This window comes from Columba livia, chromosome 1 (assembly GCF_036013475.1).
Source record: "Columba livia isolate bColLiv1 breed racing homer chromosome 1, bColLiv1.pat.W.v2, whole genome shotgun sequence".
Taxonomy (NCBI): domain Eukaryota; kingdom Metazoa; phylum Chordata; class Aves; order Columbiformes; family Columbidae; genus Columba; species Columba livia.
In genome coordinates, this window is record NC_088602.1 from 165,693,277 (window position 1) to 165,705,335 (window position 12,059).

Genomic DNA, 12,059 nt, shown 5'->3' on the forward strand with positions numbered 1-12,059 from the left:
AATATCATGCTACTGTACACTTGACGAATAAAGAAAATATTTCAAAATCATCCTCAAAAGATGCATGAGAAAATATTTAGTGTATTTTATCTGTGTTCAGTGAGCAATTTCCTTCCATTTCAGAAAAGCACGCAGCAATAAGGAGACCAACCACGCTTGCAATACAAGCTTGTGTCAATTTGTTCACCTGAATATGATAAAGACAGCCACATGAAAGGATAAGGGCATCAACCGGTTGATGACAGAGATTTAAGCCTTCTAAATCACACGGCAAAGATAAATTAGAACTATCTGCCACCTACATCAGATGGTGAAGGAGGCAGGAACACAATGCTCTGGATACCAATTAGTGGTATAATGGATCCAGTATCTCATGTTCTAGTGTGTCAAATTCCAGCAGTGCCAGTGAGATCAGAACAGAAGTCACAGCAAGGTCACTGCGATCTGTCAGCAGGATGGCTTCAGCCAAGTACCGCATCCTAATCCCTGTCTGCTGAGAATCTAGCGGAGGAGAAATGCCTGTCGTTAAAATCCATCTAAAGCAATATCCTCCAAGGGCATCACACTGGAAGAACAGCACTACCCAAGATGATAAAATGCAGTTTATTTTAACTGTTAAATGAGCACTTTTAATTTTGATACAGGAACGTGCTGAAGTCTATCCACAGAAATGGCAAAGACACTGTGGCAGGGACATATTACAACACAAACACCTTCAAACCACACACCATCTCCCTGACTTCCAGCTTGGAGGAGCTACCTCTCTATGGATTTGACTATGTCCCTGCTCACCCCTTCCATAGCTTACCCTGATGAGTCAGTCAGTTCAAGACTTAGTAAGCATAGCAAGGGTGCTACACAAATATTAGTGCATTCATCATCCCAGCATCACTTGCCAGGCAGAGAAATAACGTACCTGCTGGGGTACCTGCATGAGGCACAAAGCAAACACCTTTGTCTTAACTTTTGCTAGTGCTAGAGGTAATTAATCAGAGCTTATCCACATGTGCTGGCCTACCCTGCTACAGTATGCTCACACTTGCAACGTCAGCATTCTTCTGTCATGTTTTATGCCTGCCCTGAGGCTGTACACAGCCACAGCGAGCAATGCAGCTGCCAGAGCAAAGACGGAGAGGAATACAACTTCTCTCACCCATTCAGAGCACCTGGAAAGGAGGACAAAGTCATACATTTGGGTTGTGGTATGGAGCACTGGGGTTGTGACTTTGTATGTAGATACAGTCCTTATGTGCATGTTACAAAAATAAACATTCTTTTATTTTTTTTTCCACATGCATTGAAAATCCTTGATGCTAAAAAAGTAGCTGCCCTAATTTGGTCAAAGTATGTACAAATATAATAGAGAGAAGGACCCACTCCTAGGGATTAGAAGACGCATTAGTCGCATCTTTGTTCTTTTTGAGGTCTGTTGGCTCCTGTTGTTTGCTCATTCTGTCATTAATCTTCTGTCTGTTGAGAATTATTCTTAGAAGGACTTGTCCCCAGCGAAGAAATTTGGAGTTAAATTTAACTTCTAATTATTCATAACAGTTGTTGAAGCAAAGGAGGTGGGTAGGTCAGTCAGTAGAAGACAGTAGTGGTGGTTATGCTGTGCCCTTTTTCAGACTTCTGCAAGCTTCCATTCAGGTAAGGTTTCACGTTGCATCTGGCCAGATCCAACAGCCAGATCTTGCTGCTACACGGGGTGGGCTGCCTCCTCCGCCATTCCTTTCCCTGCATTCCTGCTCCATCTCTTGCATGGTCTTGGCAGCTCAACTGAGCTCATCTGACTCACTGAATTCTCAAAAGAATATTCCCTTTCTTGTGTTGAGTTAGTTTTTTGTGGGTTCAGTGAGCTCAGCTGTCCCATCAAGAGCACGATGAGTGCCATGAAAGAAGGAGAGAGTTGTGCAGCTGGTGACAGGAGGAAGAGGAAGAAGAGAGGAACAGAGGGAGAAATGAGAGAAATGAGCTTTTTCACATGACAGTGACCTTTAGATCTACTGTGAAACCTCGCCCTTACATACCACAGCAAAAGAAAAAAGAAATCTGTTTATTTACAGTGTATGAATTGATACCTCCCATTTGTATCACAGAAATCTTTATCTTGCACTGAAGGAAGTCAGGTAATCAGGTGACTGGACAGGGACTGCAAGCTACAGAAGCAAACAAAAGATGTTTTTCTTTCAAAAGAATTACTGACTGGAAGTCTAGCAAGTGAAAAAAATCTGTCTTGTTCCTCTCCAGAAGTAAACTAAAATCAGCTAGACAATAGTCTGGTATATGATATTCTACAGGCTGTCTAAATAGGCAAGTCATTTCAACACCTGGCAATTTAGATTTGATCAAGACATAGACACAATGTTTTAAGTCCTACATAAATGTTTCTCAGGTGAATTATCAAATAATTCACCTGCTGAGAAGAGCTAGTTTTCCTCCTTTTCCTCTGTTTCACAGCTATTTTGAAGTGCAGGAATGAAAAAGGGATTCCAGAACTTAGCAGAGAAGAGTAGTATTTACAACCCTAGCAGAGCCATTCCACTAACTTAGAGCTACCGCTGTGGTCATATAGAAAAACTACCCAACAATGAGCTACCACTTTTTTTTTCTGCCCCCTCAACCCTAAACCAAACAGTCTACATGGCATGATCAGGATGAATGAAGGAGAAAGTAGGAAATCCATTGGCAAATGGTGCTATCTCCAAACAGAAAGCTGAAGATGACCTTTCAAGATGAAGCATACTCTTTATGTTTCACACTGTCCTTTGAAACAGGAATCAAGACAACTGCTTCCATCTTCCTGGCCTGAGATGCTGAGTCGTAATCTGTGCTGCTTATATCTTTGTGTGGTATATGTCTTGTAGACCAAAGCTGACCTTTTTTCCAGGGCAGGGTAGGGCCACTTACTTCCCCCTTTCTTTCTCTCCCTGTCCCTTTGCTGGCTGCCTGGGTGGACTGGTCTTTGCAGAAGTCGTGTTTGACATGGATACCTTTGCCCTTGCCCTGTGTTCCCAGGGAACCCAGTGTACAGCCCATTTCATCACTGCAAGTTTTACCACTGGATTTTCTGCCACTACCCTCAACCCCTTTATCTCTCCTCTACCTTGATCTTCAGATCCCCCAACTCTCTGGTCAAACAGCAGCAGCTTGATGTTCAGTGTTCTTCCTTCACTGTTAAGTGATTTGCTCTCTTCAGCTCAGACTGACACCAAACACCTGATGTGCTCCTGCCATCAAGCAATTAGTATAAAGAATGTTGGGTTCCTGTGGGCCCACTGTTCTGGTGCTTGAGTTGCAGAGATGAAGGAAAATGAAGACATGTAGGCAGGTTGGGATAATAGATGCTAAGAAGAGGTTTTCTGTCTCTAATTTCAGGCCATTGATGCAAAGAGAGAGCCAGCACAGGTAGGTAGTGTATGGGAATGAGTGCCCAGAAGGCTTGCGGGTAGGTGTTAAAAGACTGATTACTTTTTTGTATGAGTACATGTGAATCAGTGAATCCACCTGGCAGTAACAGTTGATAAAAGGTGACCAAGGTAGCTTATGACAGTGCTTTCATGTGTAACTCTGACAGTTGCTTTAGATTCAACAGTGTATCCCATGTTGAAGGAGAAAACCCAGGTTAAATACAGAATTAGCACCTAATGAAGATAAGACCTGAATCTCTCCCAGTAGCTGAGTCTTCCCTCATTAGCAAGGCAGAGAAGCTGAGCAGTAATATTCCTGTCACAGTGCTAAGACTAATTGAAAAGTGAGGTAATCAATTGTTAATTTCATAGCTTCTCTAGCTGCTATAAAAGTACAACTTTGTCATAATCCATTCATAAGAAATTTTTCATTGTGCGAGCACAGATGATTTCTTATGACACTGCACATCCATATGGAATTAAAATCAGCAGCACAGGAAGTTTGAGTAAGTGAGCATGGAAAAACATCAACAGAAGGGATAACACCATAGTGTAACAAACACTTATCCACCATTAATAGCTCCCAGTAGAGGAAAGATGTAATTTATAACTCTGCTTCAGTCTCAATTATAAAGACTGACAAATGAAGAAAGACTTCCTTCATTTCTGCTGGAATCTTGGTCTTGATGAAGCTATTGAATTCAAATACCAATCACTTGACAGGCTCTTCTTTAGATCTACTCAAGAATTCATTCACTACTTAAAAGCTAGCCAATAGTGACAAAAATAAATAAGATTTTGGTGAATAATTTAAGACTAAGAATCTCTCCTCTAAATTTAGTGAGCACTGTGTTCTATTGTTTATCATGGTGGACACTTATTGGATGGATGAAAATCCCAATATAGTAGGAATGTATTTCAACATAAAATGCCTACCATAAAGTTATTAATATAAACCTATTTTTGAGAGGCTAGGCAGACGGGACAAGCAAAGCCTTCTGAAAATAATGGATGACTTCAGAGTGTGACACCAGCTCTGCGCAGCTCACACCAGTATATGGTTACACCAGATATCTATTTTGCACAGATAGGTCTCATGATAGGTAAGAGTGTATTACATGATGGACCCATATTGAATGGTGCAAACTTTGGCTTCATCACCGTTACAGGAAACTGTTCAGCTGACTAGAATTATGTAGCATGTAGAAATCAATCCCTCACACAGGACGTCAAAAGAAAATATACTTTGTGGGTAGCAAGTGTAAGTGCACTGATTAGGATATTAACTTGTATCCCGTTGGACTGTAAACATCCCCCATGCTTCCAGGATTCACGTTCTGTCATTTTAACCAGCTGCATTGATAGGTAAGCAAGACAACTCCAAGACAGAGCCTAGAAATATGCTTAAAGATGGATAAGTGTAAATCAAGGTCTGGGGACCACAGATACTCATCCCTGTTTCCTCTTCTACCACTGCAAGAGGTCGTATGGCAAACCATTACCACGTCGTTACCATTACCACCACGCCTCGTGATACACAAAGACAGTTCATCTCCTGAAACAGAAGACAGTTGGATATCTATGACAGAAAAGTACTGAGAACAGTAATTAGAGAACTATTATTTAATCTGATCTCAATTTCAGTCTACTTCTTCCGTTATATGATGATGGGTCCATGACTAGCAAAGAGAATTTCACACATGTTAAGAGCCAAATATTAGAGCATAAACCTCACTTTCCAGATCATAGCCTTTTTCTTGTTCCTTTTCTTTCTGTTTTTCCCCTGGAAGACTAACAGAATCCAATCATTCTTGTGCAAGGATGAAACAGAACAGATAATGTGCTCCAGTGAATGAAACAAAGTAAAAAAAAATAGACTCATATAAGACTAAGTAGAGAGAGTCAGGAGAAACACAGCAGCTACAGAAGAGAATTAAAAATAGTAAAGACAAGCCCAGTGACTGAAAATGTGAGTTACGAAACAGACTCTCAGCACATATGAATGAATGCTTTGGCTTCCACACTGGAAAAAGAGAATTTTTTTTTGTCTCAAGACAAGATACAGAATTTTAAGCCAATTGGGAAAAAAAAAAAAAAAAAAAAAGAAAAAAAAAAAGTGTAGCAACAATAATTGCCCTTCTCATATGAACAAATGCAGGTCTCCTTCAGTTCGCTCATCCCTTTCTTTAGTGGCAATGTCGGCTTAAGCAACTCCCACCTTCTTCCCACCACCAGCAGTTTTATCCTGTTCTTCTTTATGAGGGCAGATGTTTGAGAGGTCCCAGGGTGAACAGGTTTCACACTGACTGTACCGCCAATCCCCACCCAAACCCTGCTATTTCTCCTCTGGGTCAGTTCCCCAACTGCACAAACAGCAGCCTGGAAGATTTAGGAATTAGAATAAGCTGCCTGAAAGATGGGGCTCATGCCCAGAAGATGCTTAGAACAGCTTAAACAGACTTGCCACCACTTGCCTTAATTCATTGTTCAACAAACACTTGGTTTTAGCATCAGCTGGCTCTGCCTGTGACAGAAGTCCCTCACCTTATGGATCCACCCATCTCTTCCATCCCATATTTCCATTTCCTTTTGGCAGACACAGATGTTTTTGCAGCTTTACAATAAACAGGATTGGGGAATTTACCCAGCTGAAAAATAGATTTCACCTTTGTTTTGCACCAGACAGTTCTCAGGGGATGCATTTTCCACCAATTTCATCTCATGTGTACAAAGTTGAGGGTGTGAGCCAGTGCCTGGTGACAGGGAACCACAGGACTCCACCTAAGACTGGCCTAGCTAGTCCATGTGTCCATGGAATTGCAGTCCTGTGGGCCCTAACACTGCCCTTTTCTGCTGCAGACATGCAGACACTTGTTTGTTGTAACTGTATACACAGCAAGAATGTCATGGATTGAAGTAGCAACCCCCAAATAAATAATAAAACACCGCTCATGTTCACTCTAGTCGCTTGCAGTTAATTTGATGATTTCTTAATGTGATGGCCCAGTCTGACAATAGATACCTGTGGAACCTTATCGCTCAGAGTCACTCGTAATTAATGTGTCAGCAATCAGATAATCCAGTCAAGGCAGCTCTAGAAACGTCCATGAGGAGACATAGTTTGCATGAAGCCAGAGAAGATGACCCACCAACTCTTGCCTTTTTTTAATGCTCTGACCTCTCTCTCTCTAGAAACCGGAAGGAGCAAGAAAATTAATTCCTAGTATGCTGATAGAGAACCTGGCATGTCACAGTACTGAGAATTAGCAAGGGCAAAGAAAATGCATTGCTGGCAAACAACGTGATTCTTCAAGACTGAGAGAGGAGTCAATCCAAAAGCAAAGAGAAGAGAGACAACAAAGTCATTCACTCACCTAGCCTAGGTAATCAGAATTTGAAAACACGAGGAGGACAAGTTCCCATGATCTTACGAAAGAAACAGTTCACACCATGTTGGGCAAATAGGGCAAACAGCACTGCCAGTGCATGGTAGGAACTGGACAAAGCACACGGTGCTGGTGCAGATCCTGCTGCCTGGCCTAAGCCCAGTCCTGAGCCTAAAGTTTCACACTCAGCCGCCCTGACAAGCCGTGCACTGTGTCCTCCACAGGTGCCATCAGCCCTTCCCTCCCTGTCTGCTCCTGCCCTCACATCAGCTGTAGCTCTCACCCAGCCAGGGGCTAAATCAGAACAACGGGATGATCCAGGTGAAAACTCACCAATATATCTGCAGTGCAGGACCACGATATTCAACAGCAGCATGGTCTTAAGCTCATTGTGAAACCATATCTGAATCTATGGCAGATGCCTGAACACCAAAAATAGCCTACAGGTTTTACAGTAGAATTGCAAGTTGCTCTTCCACTGCAAGGAAATTATTTTGGACTTTAAGAAAGGCTGACTGCTTCTTTTTTGTAAATATATCTAATATCTGCAGGCTTCCCTTGTCCTAAACCCTATTAATCTGAAACTCTGACATACTGCTGGACATCCACCAAATGACTCATGGGTCAGAAGGCCCACTAGATTAAATATGTGGGCAATCTGATGGTCACTGCAGATTTCAGAGTGGAGATACTTTGGAAAAGGAAGAAAAAACAAAAATTGCTCAAGCTCTCTCAGAACATTCAAAATATCAGATTTAAAAAATAAATTTACAAATCAGCCATACTAGCTTTGAACACATAACTGCAGCTATTCAGCTGCTGAATTCTAGGATGTCTCAGAGTTAGCAAGGAGAAACAACAGTAAAAAGGGATCCAAAGTCCTACAGAACTCTACAATTTTCCTACTATCCCAGAATTTTTCACGAGACTAAAAACTGCCACCTCACCAAATGGCTAGGAGGCCTAAGTAGAGGCATATGCCTCTACCACCTAAGAATCTAAGGAAAAATAAATATTAGTGAGTGACCCCAACAGGTAGATTTTCCACACCTGTGCACAAGAGCAGAGGTTATTAGTCCCCCTCTGCTGTGTCATTCTATATTTTAGCAATAAAGAAAAGATTACTACTGATCAGCTCTGCAAAACTTTGGCAGTTTTGCAACCTCTCCAGGCAGAAAGCCATCAAATGAGCTCTAGATCAAGCTGGTAGCTGCCATCTGCACCTGAACCTACACCTTATGGGCACAACCACAGTATTTTCCTACACAATTTTTTCCCCTCATTTTTTACTAAAAGTTAAGTAGCCTTTGTGACCGAACAGCTCAAATTCCAGTGGGCAACTGACCACGAAATAAAAAACCTCCACTGCAGCTAACCCTAGCTGGTTCCCAAAACACAGTGAGAGAAGAGAAGAGGAAGAGGAGAGGAAGAGGAGAGGAAGAGAAGAGGAAGAGGAGAGGAAGAGGAGAGGAAGAGGAGAGGAAGAGGAGAGGAAGAGGAGAGGAAGAGGAGAGGAAGAGGAGAGGAAGAGGAGAGGAAGAGGAGAGGAAGAGAAGGGAAGAGGAGAGGAAGAGAAGAGAAGAGAAGAGAAGAGAAGAGAAGAGAAGAGAAGAGAAGAGAAGAGAAGAGAAGAGAAGAGAAGAGAAGAGAAGAGAAGAGAAGAGAAGAGAAGAGAAGAGAAGAGAAGAGAAGAGAAGAGAAGAGAGAAAAGATTAATTGAGTGTGATATCACGACCTGCCTTCAGCTGCTGAGGTGAGTATTAGGCTGAGGTTCCTGCATTCAGTCACTTATATGGCAACAGCTTGCAAATGATATTTCAGCTTTAGCCAGCAAAAACATAATTGCTCCACTGGCTCAGTGACTGACAACAGTACCAATAACTTCACAGCAGCACTAGTAATAATATACAACTTGGATCTAGTGACCTTGCTGGACTGGGTTCAAAAGCCAAGAAGTATGAAACAAGCAAAGGGTCATCTTCTTCCTCTTTGCAGTGACCTTTCAAGTATTTGAAGACTGTTATCATCCTTCCCTTCAGTCTTCTCCTGTCCAAGCTAAACAAACCTGCTCCTCTCAGTCTTTCATCACAAACTGTGCTTTTGAGACTTCTGATCAGTTTTATTGCATTCAAGTTGACCTTAGTTCTAAAAATTGATCTTAGTCTAAGGAAACGTTGCAACTGATATATCACTATGCTGCACCAATACAGCAACAGCCTTAATTGACTCCTAATTTTACTGCTAAACAAGCTTTGCAGAAATCAAAACTATGCTGTGAAACAACAGACCATCCTGGGTTTTGTATAAGCGGCTCCATGATCCTGCATGGCTGCAGCACCAAATCAAGGTCTCCTGGCAAAGGACTTTCAGTGGAAGAGATACAAGGATCTACTGCTTTAAATGCACTGCAAATGAAAATGTTCAAAATGTCTTTTAACCCATGACTATGTGAAGTTATGAAGAGCTAACTGTCAATCTATGACCATAAGAGACTGGAGAGGTGTTAAAAAAGAAAATTGTTAAAAGGAAATAAGGTGGCAAAGTCAATGTGTTTGTGCTGAGGTAGGAACTGCTCAGGGACTTTGCTCGTTTACAAGGAACAGTTTCTCACTGTGTCAGTAGATCAACCTACCTCACCCTAGAAGAGAAGCAGCAGACACACTTCATGGCTTCATCTGTATTGCAGAATATATTGAGTTAAATTAATAAGAATATACATTTGGTTTTGAATTTGCATATACAAAGAACTCTTCACATAGCTACCTGACAATCAGACACACTGTCTACTTCTCCTACAAACTACAAACTGAAATTAAAAAAAAAAAACAAAAAGAGAGAGAGAGAAATACGATTCTGGCAGCTGCTGTAAACTACATCTTTATTCAGAGCCCTTCTAAGATGCCTCTGAAGCAGGGAATTTATAATTAATTGAATTTTTCTTGTTACAACTTGCAATCCAGACAAATTTATTAAAGCTGTAACTTCCTTTCAGTTTGGTAGGTAACAATCAGCATTCTCTTCTCAGCAACCTTGAAGTATTTAATTGTAAGAGATATCTATGTTTTACAGCACCACCAGCTTTGAGGGCATAGCTAGGTTGTTCAGAAGAATTTTATTTATCTATCTATTTGACTGTTTCCTAATGTTTATTAAGTGAATAAAACATTCCTTTGAGGGAATCCTTACATTTTGTTCACTCAAGTAAAACCTGCTTATGTCAATACTTCTATTTTCAATAAATAGCCTGCTGAACTGAACAACAAGCACATAGCAAATACCCCTTTCTTAGGATGGTTAGAAGGAAAAATACCCTGTGGCTGTAGGAGATACCATGGAGATGATACAAGTATTGGTCTAGTAAGGCTTTGGATACTTTCTCACACAACATTCCCATAATCAAACATGGAGATATTGTCATGTTACAGATTTGGTATGCTGACCACAAAACAAGTTGTAAAATTGTATTCAAAGAGTAATTTTCACTATAAGATTACCATAAGTAATTTCACATTCTAAAAACACCTTATGCAGACTTTCATGTTAGACGTGTATTAATCTTACTATATGTTTTCATTACTGTCTTGGCTGATAAGGTAGCAAAGACGTCTTACAAATGATAACAAGCTGCAAAGTGTTGCAAGCACCACAGAGGAAAGAAACAGACTTCAAAATGGCCTTGAAAAAACACAGGACGTGTAGGATTCTATTCAGAAACAGTTAAGTTCAAAGTACTGCTCTCAGGGAGAATTAAATGCACAAATACATAGGGGGCAGAAGGACAAAACCTGGCAGTACAGGAAACCACAAACAGAAGATGAAGCAATCTATTGCCGTAACATAAAGAACCTCAGAACTGTCTCAACGTCATCCTCAACAGTGTGGATAATCTCAGGCAGCCACCATTTTTCTTAAAAATGCACACTGACATAGGCGTCTAGATAGATCTGCAATAGTTCAGGTAATTTAAAAGGGATCGAGGAACTGAAGGCCACTTATTTCTTATAAAAATCAATTATAAACATGTGGTGTCATTTCAGGGTTAATAAGAGCAAACGTACATCTGCCAGCTTGTGCATGAATCGCTTTTATCCCTTTTCAGCTCATCAGCTCATTTCTGAGAAGCCAATGCATTGTATTGGGAACTTAAGAGCACAGGAGCCTCATAGTGCAAATGCCAAATGCTTCCAAGAATACGAGACTCACATTGATGCAATAACAGTATAAACAGATGTAGTGAATGCAACTGCAGAGGTTATCTCATGTTAAGTACACATCCTTGTGAAGTCACTTAAGACCAGCTGTTTAAAAATCACATATGAATGCCACATTTAATTGACTACCGATAGCCAGAGGGCCATTGCCTGCATAGACAGTTTTTCTTAGTCAAAAAAATTAAACGATCTAAAAAATATTCAAGTAAAAAAATTCCAAGAGGTTTAGCATGTTGAGTACAATATATGAAAAATAATGCTTTGCCAGTATTGGCATAGTCTCTTACACATGGAAGCAATTTTAGTGCAAGGATGATAGTTTTACATGTAACTTCCGAAGTTCAAAGTTCCACAGAGATCAGGATGGCATGGGAAAAGAAGATCTTCACATGAAATTTGTGCAGCTGGATTTATCAGTTTCAGAAGAGTTCGCTTAAAACAAAAATGAGAAAATGTCATTTAAATTCATTCAAAGACTTGTACCTTATTTGATGAATAATGAAGGGAATAAAATTTGAGACAATCTTCCATCTTTCCTATTACAGTTATTATAAGCTGATCAAATGCATCTTTTACTCTTTCCCCTTAGCATAACACAATTTCTGTAGTTTCTAACCATAGTCACATCTTTACACTCCTTGCCACAGAGCTGAATGTTTAAACATATTTCTGATGTTGGAAGATAGCCACTACGTACCACCTTCTTCAATTCCAATAATGACTACGGGTCAGAGGGAAAGCAAACCCACAGCTTTAAATATGCTCCAGTGTCAAAAGTGTATCAGTCAAGTGTCTTTGGTTCTGCCTGCTGTAGAAAAAAACATAGCAAGACAAGAGAAACAAAGGAATAAGAGAGGAAATGGCCATTCAGCATGTTTCTGCTTGCCACAAGACTGAGAACCTGCATCCAAACATTCATCAATATCATCCAGTAGCTCTTCTGACAATAATGCTGCTTCATCACTTTTACATGGAATCTGCTGCTAACAGCAAGTGCAGGAATCTGGCTTGAATCTCTTGGACATGGCTTCACCTTTCATTTGAGGAAACCATGA

The 12,059-nt window shown here is 40.7% G+C and overlaps 1 long non-coding RNA gene across 1 annotated transcript in view; it reads right to left on the reverse strand.

The window, feature by feature from the left end:
- The window catches only part of LOC110363184 (uncharacterized), a 141,726-nt gene that overhangs the window by 53,780 nt on the left and 75,887 nt on the right, over positions 1 to 12,059 (reverse strand). The window lies entirely within an intron of this gene.